The following is a 13,543-nucleotide window of genomic DNA, read 5'->3' as shown; positions in this document are numbered from 1 at the left end:
GTTCTGGGGGACACAGTATTTTTTTTACTCTAACTCCTGAGAATGTGTTATGAAGGAAGCAGGGCAGCTTCTGCTCTCAGTTGTACTGTGGAAAAATAGGAGCTTGAGCAGAGACATGGTTAGCAGTGCTCACAGATTTTGGTACAGTTGCTTTTCAATTCTTCATTCTATTTCAGTCTTCTTACTTTGCTGTAATAGATCAGAGCATAGGCTATGGAGTGTTCAGCAAAGAACCTGTCAGCTCAATGCCATTTACAGACCTTTCATCAGTCCTATTTTTTTTATTATATATTAAGTTGCAGTAAGTTAAGTTGCAAGTTACTGATTTTGGTTCACAGTTCATTGTTTCCATTGCTCTCTTTAAGTGTAGATATTAAACAATGTTAACCTATTCCCAAGAATCATAGGCTGGCTAAGCTCATGGAAGTGAAGGACCCCTACAGGTTTTTTTCCCCTATTTTAGTTTTCTTCCTGCCCTCCCCCACCCTCCTATTTTTTTAAGAACAAAGTACTTTAATGAGCTTCTAAAAGAGCAGTGAATTATGGAAAAAAAACCTCTGAGTTCATCTTAGCAATATGATGAAGAAGGCATGAGTTTTCTGCCCAGTTTGTGTCTGATCTTTGAAATCATTGCTACTGGGCAGCAGCTACAGCAAAAGTTCTGGTGTGGATGAAAAGTTTTTTTGACACTGTTACTGAGCACATAAAACACTTAAGTAAATTTCAGTGCTCTTCAGACTTTTCAAGTTGTTTGAGTTTTATTATTGAGTAAGAAATTTGCCTGCCAGCATGTTCACCAGGAGGAGAGAAGGAATAAAAAAGAAATGCTTAATGACATATCAGCATTTCTGCATGCATTCCCAAATTAATACTTTGGTCTCTTTTTTTGCCATGGCATTTCATCTGAAAAGAAACCCTCTTTTCTAGTGACCATTGAAAATATTACCTTGAAACATTGAATAGAAAACGGTCATTTCTATGTATTATATTCTGGACAAAGGCCTTTTCCTAACTCTAGAAATTCAGACAACTTTAAGTTCATAACAATTTATTTGGTTTTATAAACTTGTCTCATTTTATGTTATGGATACATTCTCATCCTTTTCATATAGGTGGAGGAGTTAGATCAGTGATTACTATTTTAATTTAATCTATCCAAAGCTTTAAGTAGCCTTCATTAATGCATTCAGTAATGCTAGACCAATGACAGGAGAGTAAGTTCACCACTTACTTTACTTAGACCTTTTGCATTTAAGATGATACTAGTAAGCTTGTTTTTCATTTGTGTTTGTCTCTGAGAGACTTCAGTGGCAACCTAGAAATCAACCTGCAGAAAGGATTTTCCAGTATTCTTCATCTCCAATCTCCCTTTGGCCAACATATTAAGAGGAACATCGGTAAAAGAAAAGAACATTTTATGTTCTTTCACAGAATTTTTCTCCTAGTGCAGGCCAGTTATATTAATGTCAGGGAGGTGAGGCATCCATAATTATCTTATCTTTTTAATAGCAGTGTGCTTCCACTTCCAGAGAAGGAGAGTAATGTGTCTAGTACAGACCCTACATTCTCCTCTGGTAGTTATGTAGACTTATCTTATTCTAACAATGCGGCTCTTTTGCACTAGAATACTTATATACTCATTATCAAACTGCTTATAGTCCCATCTCTGTGCCCAAACTCAGTGTTACAAACTTTTAAAAGTATAGAGAACTTGACGTTGTTTTATTTCTGTGAGTGCTCTGTTCAAGGTTGTTTATTTTACAAAAGAACAGGAACTCTTCCAGCATCTGTCATTCGTGCACTTGCAACAAGAAAAGGCAGGCTGAACTACTGAAGCTTTAATTCTCAGCATACCATGTTATGTAAAAACCTTTCTACTCCATCCAAATGCAAAGGCCCTTCATATCTTAAAGCATTTATTTCTATTTATGTTGGACTGGATGGAGTGAACAAGTGTTACGTTTTCTCAAACAGTTCAATGTTTTTATGTTACGGTTAACTTTTGAATAAGCTCTAAGCCAAAATCGTTTTGTCCCACAGACATCAGATGAAGTTTATGTGAATTGAAGAAGCTTTCTATTTGCATATTTTTGGGTGGGGTTTTTATGTGTTTTGTTCTGATTTTCTAAACTGAGGGAGTCAGTTCTCTGTAGCTCCATTAGGCTTCCCAGGAACAACTCTAGAGTAATTCCTCCCAGAGATGTTCAGAAATGAACTGGGTATACACAGTTGAGTATACAAGGAAGTAGTTTGTTTGGCAAGTCAGCTGCTGCTTCACAACTCTGCATATTCTTACCATGCAACAAAACTGAGGCAGCTTTGAACAAAGAACCACTCAGGGAAGAGAAATTTGGTGTAAAATACTGTCAGATGTGCTGCACCCCTATGTCTGTGCCATGGTTTATCACAGTTTTGCATGATAAAATGTTGTCTAATCAGATATACATTCCAGAGAAATGCTGGGGGTAAGTCCTTGTTCACTTATTGGTTTGGATAGCCAGCAGAAGGCAGAGGAAGATTCTTTCTACTTTTCTGGTGTTGGAGAAAATACCATGACTGCATTCTTTCTCAGGCTGTTATGATGAGTAGTTTTGAATGAGGAGGGCATTGTTATATGTACTTCGTTAATGATTTGGAACTATCAGCTAGTTTTCTCCATAATCTTTCTTTAATAACATTTTCATATTAATTTGTTTGCTTAGTATTATGGAAGAAAGAAAATCACATGTACTGAGCTCTTCTTCTGTTGACATCTCAGAGGGTAAGATGCACTGCTAGAAGAATACAGAATCACAGAATGGCCTCAGTTTGAAAAGACCTCTAAGATCATCAAGTCCAACCATTACCCCAGTACTGCCAAGCCCACCATTAAACCATGTGCCCAGGTGCCACATCTACACATCTTTTAAATACCTCCAGGGATGGCAACTCAGCCTTTTCCCTGGACAGCTTGTTCCAGGGCTTTACAATCCTTTCCATGAGGATTTTTTTTCCTAATAACCAATCTAAACACATTTACATCCATTTCCTTTTATTCCGATGTGGGGGGAGGGGCAAAGATGATGAAGCTGGGACCCCCTGGGATGAAGCAATCAATCAAATGTAAAACATAACTTTTGTACTAGAAAGTTCCCTGCTCTCCCCCTTTCCATTGGATTTCTCCCCAAAAGACCACCCCCTCCCCGGTTTTCGATTGGTATACTTAAGTCACCCCACAAAAGACCACCCCTGTACCCCCGTCCTAGTGGTCAAAGGGCAACCCCGAGCTCGCCTACTCCATTCCCCTTTTTAAATCTAAGTCCTGCCCTGGTTCGGGGTTCGGCGCCCCAGCTCTGGCGCTCTTCAACAGAGCTGCATCTCGTTTTGCTCCCCTGTCGGCACCCTCGGACTTCCCGCAAATAAAGCCTGTTGGAATTTCACCGGAGCCTCCCGAGACCTCTCTATCCGGCTGTGTCAGCTTGAAATATCCGGGGCTGCGAGTGCGCGGGACCGCGGCTGGATTCCTCCGCGGCGGCACACGGCAAGGAGGGGACACGACGGCACCCACCCAGTTTTGGGGGCCCCGGCAGCTAGCTGGACCCCAAAATCCCTCATTCCATCACTAGTTATCTGAGGGAAGAAACTGACCCCTACCTCACGACACCCTGTTTTCAGGCAGTTGTAGAGGGTAATAAGGTGCCCGCCCCCCTGAGCCTCCTTTTCTGCCGGCTAAACACCCCCAGCTCCCTCAGCCACTCCTCATAGGACTTGTGCTCCAGTGCTTCCTCAGTTTCATTGCCTTTCTCTGGACAGGCTTCAGCACCTCAATTTGTTGGCTGAATTTAGGGACCCAGAACTGGACACAGGACTCAAGTCAGCCTCACCAGTGCTGAGTGCAGAGGGACAATCCCTGCCCTGGTCCTGCTGGCCACACTATTGCTGATACAGGCCAGGATGCCATTGGCCTTCATGGCCACCTGGGCACGCTGCTGGCTTGTGTTCAGCTGCTGTCATCAGCACCCACAGGTCCTTTTCTGCCAGGCAGCTTTGCAGCCACTCTTGCCTCACCCTGTGGTGCTGCCTGGGTTTGTTGTGACCCCAGTGCAGGACCTGGCACTCAGTGAACCTTATCGAATCCCTGCAACTGCTCTCAGCCACCAATCCAACCTGTTCAAACCCCTCTGCAAAGCATTCTTATCTTCTAGTAGATCAACACTCACCCACTTGTTGTCTGTGAACTGACTGAGGGTGCACTTTGAAATCCCAGTGGGATTTTGAAATCCCAGTCAAGTTGCCTGAAGCAAATTAAAATTTTTAGTGTTTCTTTAATTATGGTAAACAAATCAAAATGGGATGAAGTTGCAGATAGCTTGAAGGCTGTGTAATGCACTCTTTTCCATGAAATCTAGGTTTGCCATTTGCTTAAGATTGTTTCAAAGTTTTTTACCACTTCTTGTCTTACACTCTACTCTGATTCTTACCTTCAAACTCACTTCCTCTGCCCAGCAAAAAAAAATTATTTTTTTCTTCCCTCTATATTGCAGGTGGTGAAGTTGTACAATAATAGCAAATGCCACAGTGTGGTAACAGCAAAAATGATTTCATTTATTTTTTCATGGTGTTCAGTTAATGAGGACCAATTTCCATCAGGCCTTTCCAAACCGTGTCTCTGTAGCCAACTTTATGATTCTGGAGCAGCAAATTTCAGGGTGAAGTTCATGAGAACTAGTGAAGAGGTGAACTTAATCCACAGGAGGAGACAAGACAGAGTGAATATCAGATAACACTCCAGAAATTTGCCAATCCTGTTATAGTTTTTGTAACTTTTTTTAAAATTACAAAAAATTACAACTTGAGGATTCAAATATGGCTATACTTCAGAAATGTCTTATTAATTTATTTTCTTATTAGCACTTTTTGCTCTTTTTTGTTGGAGGTTATTTTTGTCAATGAGATCCCTACAATGGGTCATACTTCCATTACTGAAGTCGCTAAAATTGTGGTAAACATTGCTAACAAATTTATGGATCTCTTACATTAAAAAAACCCCAAAAAACAAACAACCCTCTAAAAACTACTAAAAGGGCAAATTTTGGAAAGGCACTGAGCACTTCCAACATTTTCCCTCAAATAAAGCTGTTTCAGGAAGAAATTCTATATAACAGCTAGGTTCTGTAGATATTCTGGCAAAAAACCCTAACATTAGCATACCCATATAATACTCATTGTCAATCAAAAAAGGTCTCATGTACAATTCTGAGCTCATTTTCCTTCAGCATATTTTTTTCCAGACTTATGAGAAGGGAAAATAGGAGTGTCCTTGTCCTGGTTTATAGCAAATTTGGAAGAAAACCGCTAAAGGGGGCCCCTCCCCCCAACTGGTTTGGGAAGGATTCCTCAGAGAGAAGTGGAAAGAACCTGTTTATTTAACAGGCACAGCATCCCCCAGCACACAAAATGAACAATACCGGATGACACCACTCTTTCACCGCTCTGAAGAGATGACAAATTCAGAAGGTCTCTCCTGGGAGTGGTCGCTCTGTTCTCAGTCCCTCCGGAGCTGGGAATGGCTGCTGCAGCCACACGGTGCAAACTTCTGGTGTTTCCCAGATCCCAGTCCAGAGCAGGTTCGAGTGGTTCCAAGAAAAGGGAAAGAAAAGCAGTCCTGGGAAAATTCGGACTGCCTAGCTAAACTAACAAGCAAAAGCAAAAAGGCAAGAGCAAAGTGAAAGCAACAGCAAAAAGCAAAAGCTGTACTGTCCCATCTCTGTGTCCCGCCGAATCAGAGGCGGGGGGGGGGGGGGGGGAGGGAGTGAGCAGGCTGATAACAAAACAAAACTTTGCTTTTCAGAGCCAGTCTTGAAGGCACAGAACATATCCAACAGAACAGACAACTGGGGATACAAGCATCATAACGTCATCCTAGGACAGTCCTCAAGAGATTTTTTTTCCCTTGTTTGACTGAACTTAGGATCTTTTGGAAAGGAAAGAGTGTATTCCAAGTGTGACTGTCTGGGGGGGGAATTCCAACATACATATTAATTTATTTACTTAAAAATGAACGTTGGGAACCAGTCATAGTCTGTAGATTGGCTAGTAAGTTAAATGGGAATGCAGTTATATTTAAATCTGTAATATGCACTGTGCACACTGGCTACAGAAGAAGGATCAAGGGTGGTTGCTGAATATAAACATTTAACTTTCTTAATGCCCCCAAATTGCAATTCATGTCACAACATTTTCACAATCCTAAAACAATTGAGAATAAATTATACTATATATGAGGAAAAAAATCTGTGACCTTTTAATAAGAATGAACCTAAGTTTTGAGTTTTGTTTCCATGTAATTATTTGATTTAGCATTGGGGCAGTGTGTTTTCTTATGTGTGCATGTACATATGTAGCTGTGCTATACTGGGTTGATGTAAAAAGGCTTAATAGTGAGTCATTAGAAAGGTGGCTTATAGCTCTTAATTTAGTTCCCCAAGTATTAAACACCCTGCTATTTTTTAGGTAGAGTGTTTGAATTTTTGCTCAGCAACTTCCAATGAAACTTGCATGGACTGATACATGTTCAGCAGTTAAATGGGTTCAGTGTGTTCCTGTTGATTGGTTATTCATTGTCTTTCTGTTGGTGCTTAACACAGGTTGACCAAAATAAAAACATAGATTATGGATATCCAGAGACAGAAAATTAATTTATTTAAACTGAAAAAGACCAGTTCTGGCTTTTACCACCTGAATATTTGGGGTGCCACCTTCTCTCTTTTTGCATTTGGTTGTTCACATAACACACAGTAATTTTAAAACATGAGTGTTTCTGCAAAAAGGTGTCTTTCTGCATAGGAAACTATTCACATTGTTGACAGAGCTGACAAGGCTCCACTTCAGGCACTCAGCTTCTAAAGATATGATTATACAGAGGCAGAGGGGTCAGAACACAGCAGAAAATTATCACAGTGGTCTGTGACTCCTTACCTATGAGAAATGGAGAAGAGCTTGGGTAGTTTGGTTGAAGGAGAAAGTTTAGGAGGGACACTAAAAGCCTTCAGAAGTATGTAGAAGCACATTACAAAGGAGAGGCAAATGAATAAAAGGTCAAAATTTGGATTAACAAAAAGCAGAGTTTGCTGTCATATAAATTCTTTATTTACAGAAGGATCTCAACTAGTCTGGTTCTGTTGGAACATCTGTACAGTCAACTTTAGAGAGTTTTGTGTTGCACTGGGAGTTATACAGTGTGAGAATCAGTATCAAACACTATAAATGACATTACATGCTTTGAGTAGTATGTACTTAGGGCCATTGTGATTATGAAAATTTTGTGTGCAGTCTATAAAGTGGAATATACTCACATTAAAAAGTTACCTAAATAATTTTGAATGCTGATCTGTTCAGGAATTAATTCTGAACTAAAAGGACCTAAGTTATATCTATGAACTGTCCAGCCACATTCAGTATTTATTTTTTCCTTGTAAATCATTCAGCATTAATATTTCCAGGTTTTCCCATTTATTCAGTCCTCATGTTGCACATTACTTCCTCTCACATGGACATAATTTTTAAAAGTGTGGTTGTTTTCTGTTGTCTCCCATGTCCATCTTCTTCTGTATGTTTCTGTGTTTTTCCAGTTGCCCATTGTTTCCAGTTTATGCCCTTGTTGGTTGGTAGAGCTGTTAATAAAGAATAATGTGTTTCTTGGAAAAAGAAAATATGTGCCAAAGGTCTTTTCTAAATTATATTTTAAACAGAAACACTGACCCACTTCACATTATCTTTCAGAATCATAGAAATCAGATAATACTAAGAAGAAAACAAAAGTTACAATTTCTAAATGACATTTTGCCCTACCTTTCAGTTTCCCTCCTCTTCTTGAAGTGACTTCATCCATCAAAAAAAATCAGATTACTATCCTAGTAAGTTAAGAAAATAGATGTTAGGAGAGAAACTTGTTAACTTCTAACTAATTAACTAACTATCTAATATAACTTATTAAATTATATTAGATAATAACTTTGATTCCACTGATGGCACATTGCTGCTTTTAGCAAGAGAAGAAAGCAGGCTTGTTGTGCAAGTCCTGAGTCTTAGCTAATGTTCAGACTTCCAGTAGATGAGAAGAGTACTGCAAAACCAGGCTTTTCACATTGTATCCTAATTTTGAGGCATGCAGGTATAAAATGGGGGATCAGGGACAGTATCAGAAGATAGTAAACTATTATAAAAAGTTGTTACAGAACGCTATATTTGTTTCTGAATCATGATCCAACACTCTCTTAATTTTTAGAATAAAGCAAATGATAAACTGCTGCAGTTCAGAGTTACTGTGTGCATGTGTGTGACTACTTGTGGACATCTCTTAGCAAAACAATATAATTTAGACTTTTTTTAAATTGAACTGTCTCATGGTTTGACTGTTGCCAATCAAACATTGGTGAAGGAAACATTTTTTGAAAACTGATACTTGTTGCATCTTTATTTATGCCATAAATTTAGACATTTCTTTGGAGAATCCCTCTCATCTCCTGTTCAAACTTGCGTTATTTGTAAATATAGTTGAACTTTCAGTCGTATCTGCAGTACAATTTTTATTCACTTAAAACGGATGCTTTAAAATTTTATTAGGGAGAGGTGATATGTACTCACAGGAAAAGGGGTAGTAAATTAAAATTAGTGTAAATACAGTTAAAGAATTATTGAGAAGAGAGATTTCGGCTGCACATGTGTTGCAGGGGAGTTGCAGGGGAGTTGTTCTTTGTTGCAGGGGCTCAGAAGGATCCCTATGGCCTGAGAAAAACATGCAGGCCATACAGAGGGGGTCACATCTCAGGGTCTGGGTCAGCAAGCCTATTCCATAGCATCCAGAAGGTGCCTCTGCAGAGGGAAGAAAGGAGCCCAAAGAGAGAACATTGCATCCTGTTGGCTTTGTAGGGCACCAATGAGCAAAGTATAAATCTAGATTCTTATTCCCCATGTGATGGAGACCATAACTGCAGATCACATTTCTGGATAGTTTAAAAGAAGGGCAGCTATCTCCTTAATGATTCCTCCCAGAGAGAAAGAAGTCTTCACATAAAATCCAAAGAGGAAGATGAGGAATAAACCATCATTTAGAAATTGAACCAATGCTAAGTCCAGACTCTGTAATTAAGGGAGAACTGAATGTATATTAGGCAAAAGCTGGTAATTCCAATGGTTTGTCAATCTGTTTGGAGGGGTTTTTTTCTTCTCTAATTTCCTCCCTCCTTGTTCTCCTTCCCCATCATTTTGTTGCTCTCATTTTCTCTCTTGCACACATTACAAAAGATACTTTGTGCTACCTAAGAACACAGACAAAATGTTGCATTTGCTATTGCATTCTGTGGAGTAAAATCTGAAATAACTTCCTAAAATGTCTGAAATAGTGGTTAAATGAGTGAAAAGAGGGGAAAAAATCTCTATAAAGAACAATGGAGACACAGTCCAGATCTTATTGTACATGTCCAGGGGTACAACAGGGCTTTAACTGCTTTGGAAGGCTCAAATACTGAACTACCTGACCATGCTTGCTTATCTAAATTTGATTATTTTTGTGTAAATACTTGCAGGACATAAATTAGACAATGAGATGCATTTTGCCATTCTTGTTTGCAACTGATCTCAAATACAGCTACTGCAATACAGCTGTCTTCTTGCAGCTTGTGCTCCTAGCTTCCTCATATCTTTTTTTCGTGATGTGCACAGCCTTCCTACCTGATTAGCCATTTTTAAGCTCTTTCTCTCAAGTCAAGTTCTGTTTGCACCTTTTGAGGACTTGAGTCTAATTCTGTAATATTACCTGTTGCTTGGAGTCTGACTCCCTTAAGTGAAAGAAAAGCTGTAAGGAACCATTTTTATGTAGTGACTGGGCAGAACCTTATCAGTTTTCTCCAGAGAGCTTCTAGCACATTGTACGTGTATTTCTGTAACAGATTACGGTTTTCTTTAATGCTTTTAACTTTTCTTATTGCTGCCAGAGCCACCCAAAGAATTTGAATTTGAGCAACAACTTTGTCCTATAATTCTTGTGTGGAAGAGGCAATGAAGAACTATCATAATTTTCTTGTAACAGTCATGATTTCATGGGCCACTACTATAACCCTCCTTGGCTGTCATTTTTCCCAGATAATAATCTGTGGGCCTCACTCAATATCCACTATTTTCTGGGTGAAATATCCTGGTCTGTGAGCCCAAGTGCAGGATACCTGCATCACGTAATCACACGCTCGTGAAGTGGCCTGTGGCATGTACTCTGACTTACACCTGGAGTTTCTATTTGAAAGTGATGTGTGTAGAGGCCTGATTAAGGTAGAGGGGGAGCTGACTAAACAAACACAGAGTCAATTAATTCATCTGGATATAAGTTTTTGTGTTACTGGAAAGCCTCATAGAAAAAAAACCTCGGTGTAGGACTGCCATTCCTGACCATCAGGCAGTCAGAAAGAATAGTACACTGAAAAAACTAGCATAGTATAAAAAACTAGCATACACAAAAATATACACATGCAAGCACTTAGCGTAGGAAAAGCCCTGGCAAGAATCTAAAAATGTGTTTATGGAATCATTACAATAGTGAAAATGTCACTGAATATATAGTTAAACCAGTGAGTATGTAGAAGAGAGAAAAATACTTGAACTTGTGTACATTGGGATTATTTGCAGAGCTTCTATCATAGCTGCAGTGTAGGTACAACTAGCTGTGAATATTCACTGCTGAGTCTGAACCACAGAACTGAGCATGTAGGAAAGTTATATTTCAGGGCAATATAAGATTGTTAGTAAGGGGGATGATGTAATATTGTGTCATAGTTACAAAAAAAATAGTGTTTTACATTTCTCTGAGTGTACCCTGGCTTCTCAGTGGGCCTTGCTCTGGACAGAACTATGTGTCCCTGTTGCTCAGGGATAACAGGGGAGCCTTTTCCAGCTATATTGGTGTGCTGGTTTGACCGGGAAGTGGGAATTCTGGGATGCTGTGGTCAAACCAATGGGTGCTCAGATTTTGATATTGGCACCTGATGTGGCCAGTGGGGTTTGGACACACCTCTGAGAACACACAGGGGTTAAAAACCAGAGCTTCGACCCTGGGAGTCTCTCTTGGGACTTCTGTCGGGAAAGGCTTTGGTGGCTGTGCAGGGGGAGGGGAAAAACCACACGGCCATGAGGTAGGCCCAGCCCAAGGATGGAAGGGTGGAAGAGACCAAGAGACATCGGGCAGCCATTCCTCCCCCAGGAGAGAGAGAGGGAGAGCCAGCGTCTGAATTCGATAGCAGCGCTGGCCCAGGAGGAGAAGGGGGGGAGTGCCCGTCCAGGGCAGCGTGGGAGTTCCAGAGCTCTGGGACAGGCAGAGACTGAAATTTTTAACCCTTTTCTTGCATGATTGAGACCTTGCAAAATGCTGATCCTCCTGGAGCTGAATGAGAAGAGAGATTAAGAGATAACAGGGAATGGGCCACGAGGGAAGTGCAGAAGACTCTTGAGTGGGGGGAGAGATGACAGAGTGGCCTTTTGGCTGGACTTTTCTTGTGTGGCCATAGACTGAACGATTTTTTTCCTATGACACAGAGACTGCATTTAGGGGAAGGCAGTGCCTCAGAACCAGGAGGGTTCAGTGTGGGTACCCTTCGGCCCCCGGGGGTGAAAATTTGGGGGGGGACAGATGTCCCGAAAGAGAGACTGTGCCTTTTTTTGGAATGAGACAAGGCATCCTTGAAAGACAACCCTAAAAGCAGCTCTGGTCCATGCACAGTGGTGAGAGCACTGGGCATGGAAGGAAAGGTGTCACAATGGCAAAAGGACTTTCTGGGTGGTGCTGAGTGACATGGAAGCACACGAGGTTTCAACGTGTTTCCAGGGGAAGCCTATGGTGCAAGAAGGACTCCTCTCCTCTTCATGAACCGAAGATTGAGTATTCTAAAGGGTGGTGCTGGACTGAGAGTTGGTGATTTTGGGGGAATGTATTGCATTGGGAAATTTGGTGGGGGCGGGGGGAAGAAAGTGCTTTTGTAAGGTTTTTTCATTTTTTCCCTTATGGTTTTTTTCTTTCTTCTTTTCTTGTAGTTTAGTTAATAAAGTTTTCTTTATTTCTAAGCAGAAGCCTGCTTTGCTTATTCCTGGTCACATCTCACAGCAGACACGAGGGAGAGGGTATTCTTATGGGGGCACTGGCTCTGTGCCAGGGCTAAACTATGACAATTGGCTTGTCCACTTGGGCACCTGTGAGATCCTCACTGTGGGAGGAGGTAGGTCTGTCACGGGGATTCACCTCAGGGGACTTGGAAATTTTATTGGTTTAATCCTTTTCTCATGTGCTAGGAAAACAGTAGAAAGAGTAAGATGCATATGCCTAGATTTATCTTGTACCTTCATCCTTCCTTGCCTGCACTGAAATCCCTTCCATGTCAGAGATTCCATGTCTATTTAAATCCCTGAGAGCCTCCTGCCCTTTTCTACACTGAGCTGCAATTTTCTAGCCCCAACAAAACAAATGGTTGTAAATGATTAGAAGGAAAAGACGACTTTTTCCTTGTGTGTGAATGCCACAGATGCCACCAAGTGAAGGCATCAAGCTGACCCTTCTTGCAGAAGGACTAACTAGGCACTCTGTGTCTTCTGGGTAAGAAATAGAAATACTCTGCATTCTTTTCCTTGTTGGTCTAAAATAGACCATAAAGGAAGATATTTCAGGCACAGTGTTTATAAAAACCTGGAGAGGACTGAGTGGCACTTAAATCTTTAGATGGTTCTTGATAGCAGATATCTGGCATAGTCAAGGTAAATTTGAATTACACTGTATTGACTGTAGGTGAAACTGTGCTACGTATGCTAGGGGCAGACAGGTGATAGAAGGCATGTGTGGTTAGTCTGAGGACATGAAAATACTTTTCAGACATGTGATTCCTTTTGCCCCCTTTCTGTGAAATGGGTTGAACAAACTGAAATTTCTTTGTCTTGTGCCATAGAATTGTAATACAGTGGTGGATGTGGAAGAGGTCTTTCTCTGGGAAGTTTCTGTTGTCTTGATAGCTGGATATTAGTATGGGCTGTTACCATGCATAATAAACCATCTGTGAGTGAAAATATCTGCGATGTTAATTCCAAATTATATATACAGGAGTGGCATGGTAGATAGATACTAAACACTCCATGATGGAGAAGTCATAGTCTGGGTTGTTTGGTGATCATCTCCGAAAGTTGTGTGTGCTTTTTCTTATGAGAGAGAATCCTGTGCATTCTTACATAATAGAAAAGGTAATTTTTGAGTTGTCTTCTAACCCAGCTTTTGAAGGTATGTTTGTAAGCAAGAAAAGAGTGAGGGAAAGCAATCTTTTTTCTGAAGTGACAAGTAACAACAACCCCCCTTGTTTTTTTTAAGTCCACTTTCCCATGGATCTCTTGTCCAAGTGGCCTTAACACTTTCCCAAAATAATTTCCTCTGGCTACAGACCAAACACAAGAACTTAAGGCAAAAAATGTTTCTTAAAAAAAATTTCTGAAAGAGTATCTGTTGCGTGATAAAATTGGAAATGTATTTAATGATGTTGAT

The 13,543-nt window shown here is 40.5% G+C and overlaps 1 protein-coding gene across 1 annotated transcript in view; it reads right to left on the bottom strand.

Moving 5' to 3' along the window:
- COL8A1 (collagen type VIII alpha 1 chain) overlaps positions 1-5,745 on the bottom strand; it is a 102,793-nt gene extending 97,048 nt beyond the window's left edge. Inside the window, exon 1 of the mRNA XM_063148262.1 lies at positions 5,448-5,745. The gene's annotated coding sequence lies outside the window, so the exon portion shown is untranslated. The remainder of the gene's footprint in view (positions 1-5,447) is intronic.
- Between the last annotated feature and the right edge of the window lie 7,798 nt (positions 5,746-13,543).

Source organism: Melospiza melodia, chromosome 2, assembly GCF_035770615.1.
Source record: "Melospiza melodia melodia isolate bMelMel2 chromosome 2, bMelMel2.pri, whole genome shotgun sequence".
NCBI lineage: Eukaryota > Metazoa > Chordata > Aves > Passeriformes > Passerellidae > Melospiza > Melospiza melodia.
Note: the sequence above shows the minus strand (reverse complement) of the source record. Positions and strands in the feature narration are given on the sequence as shown.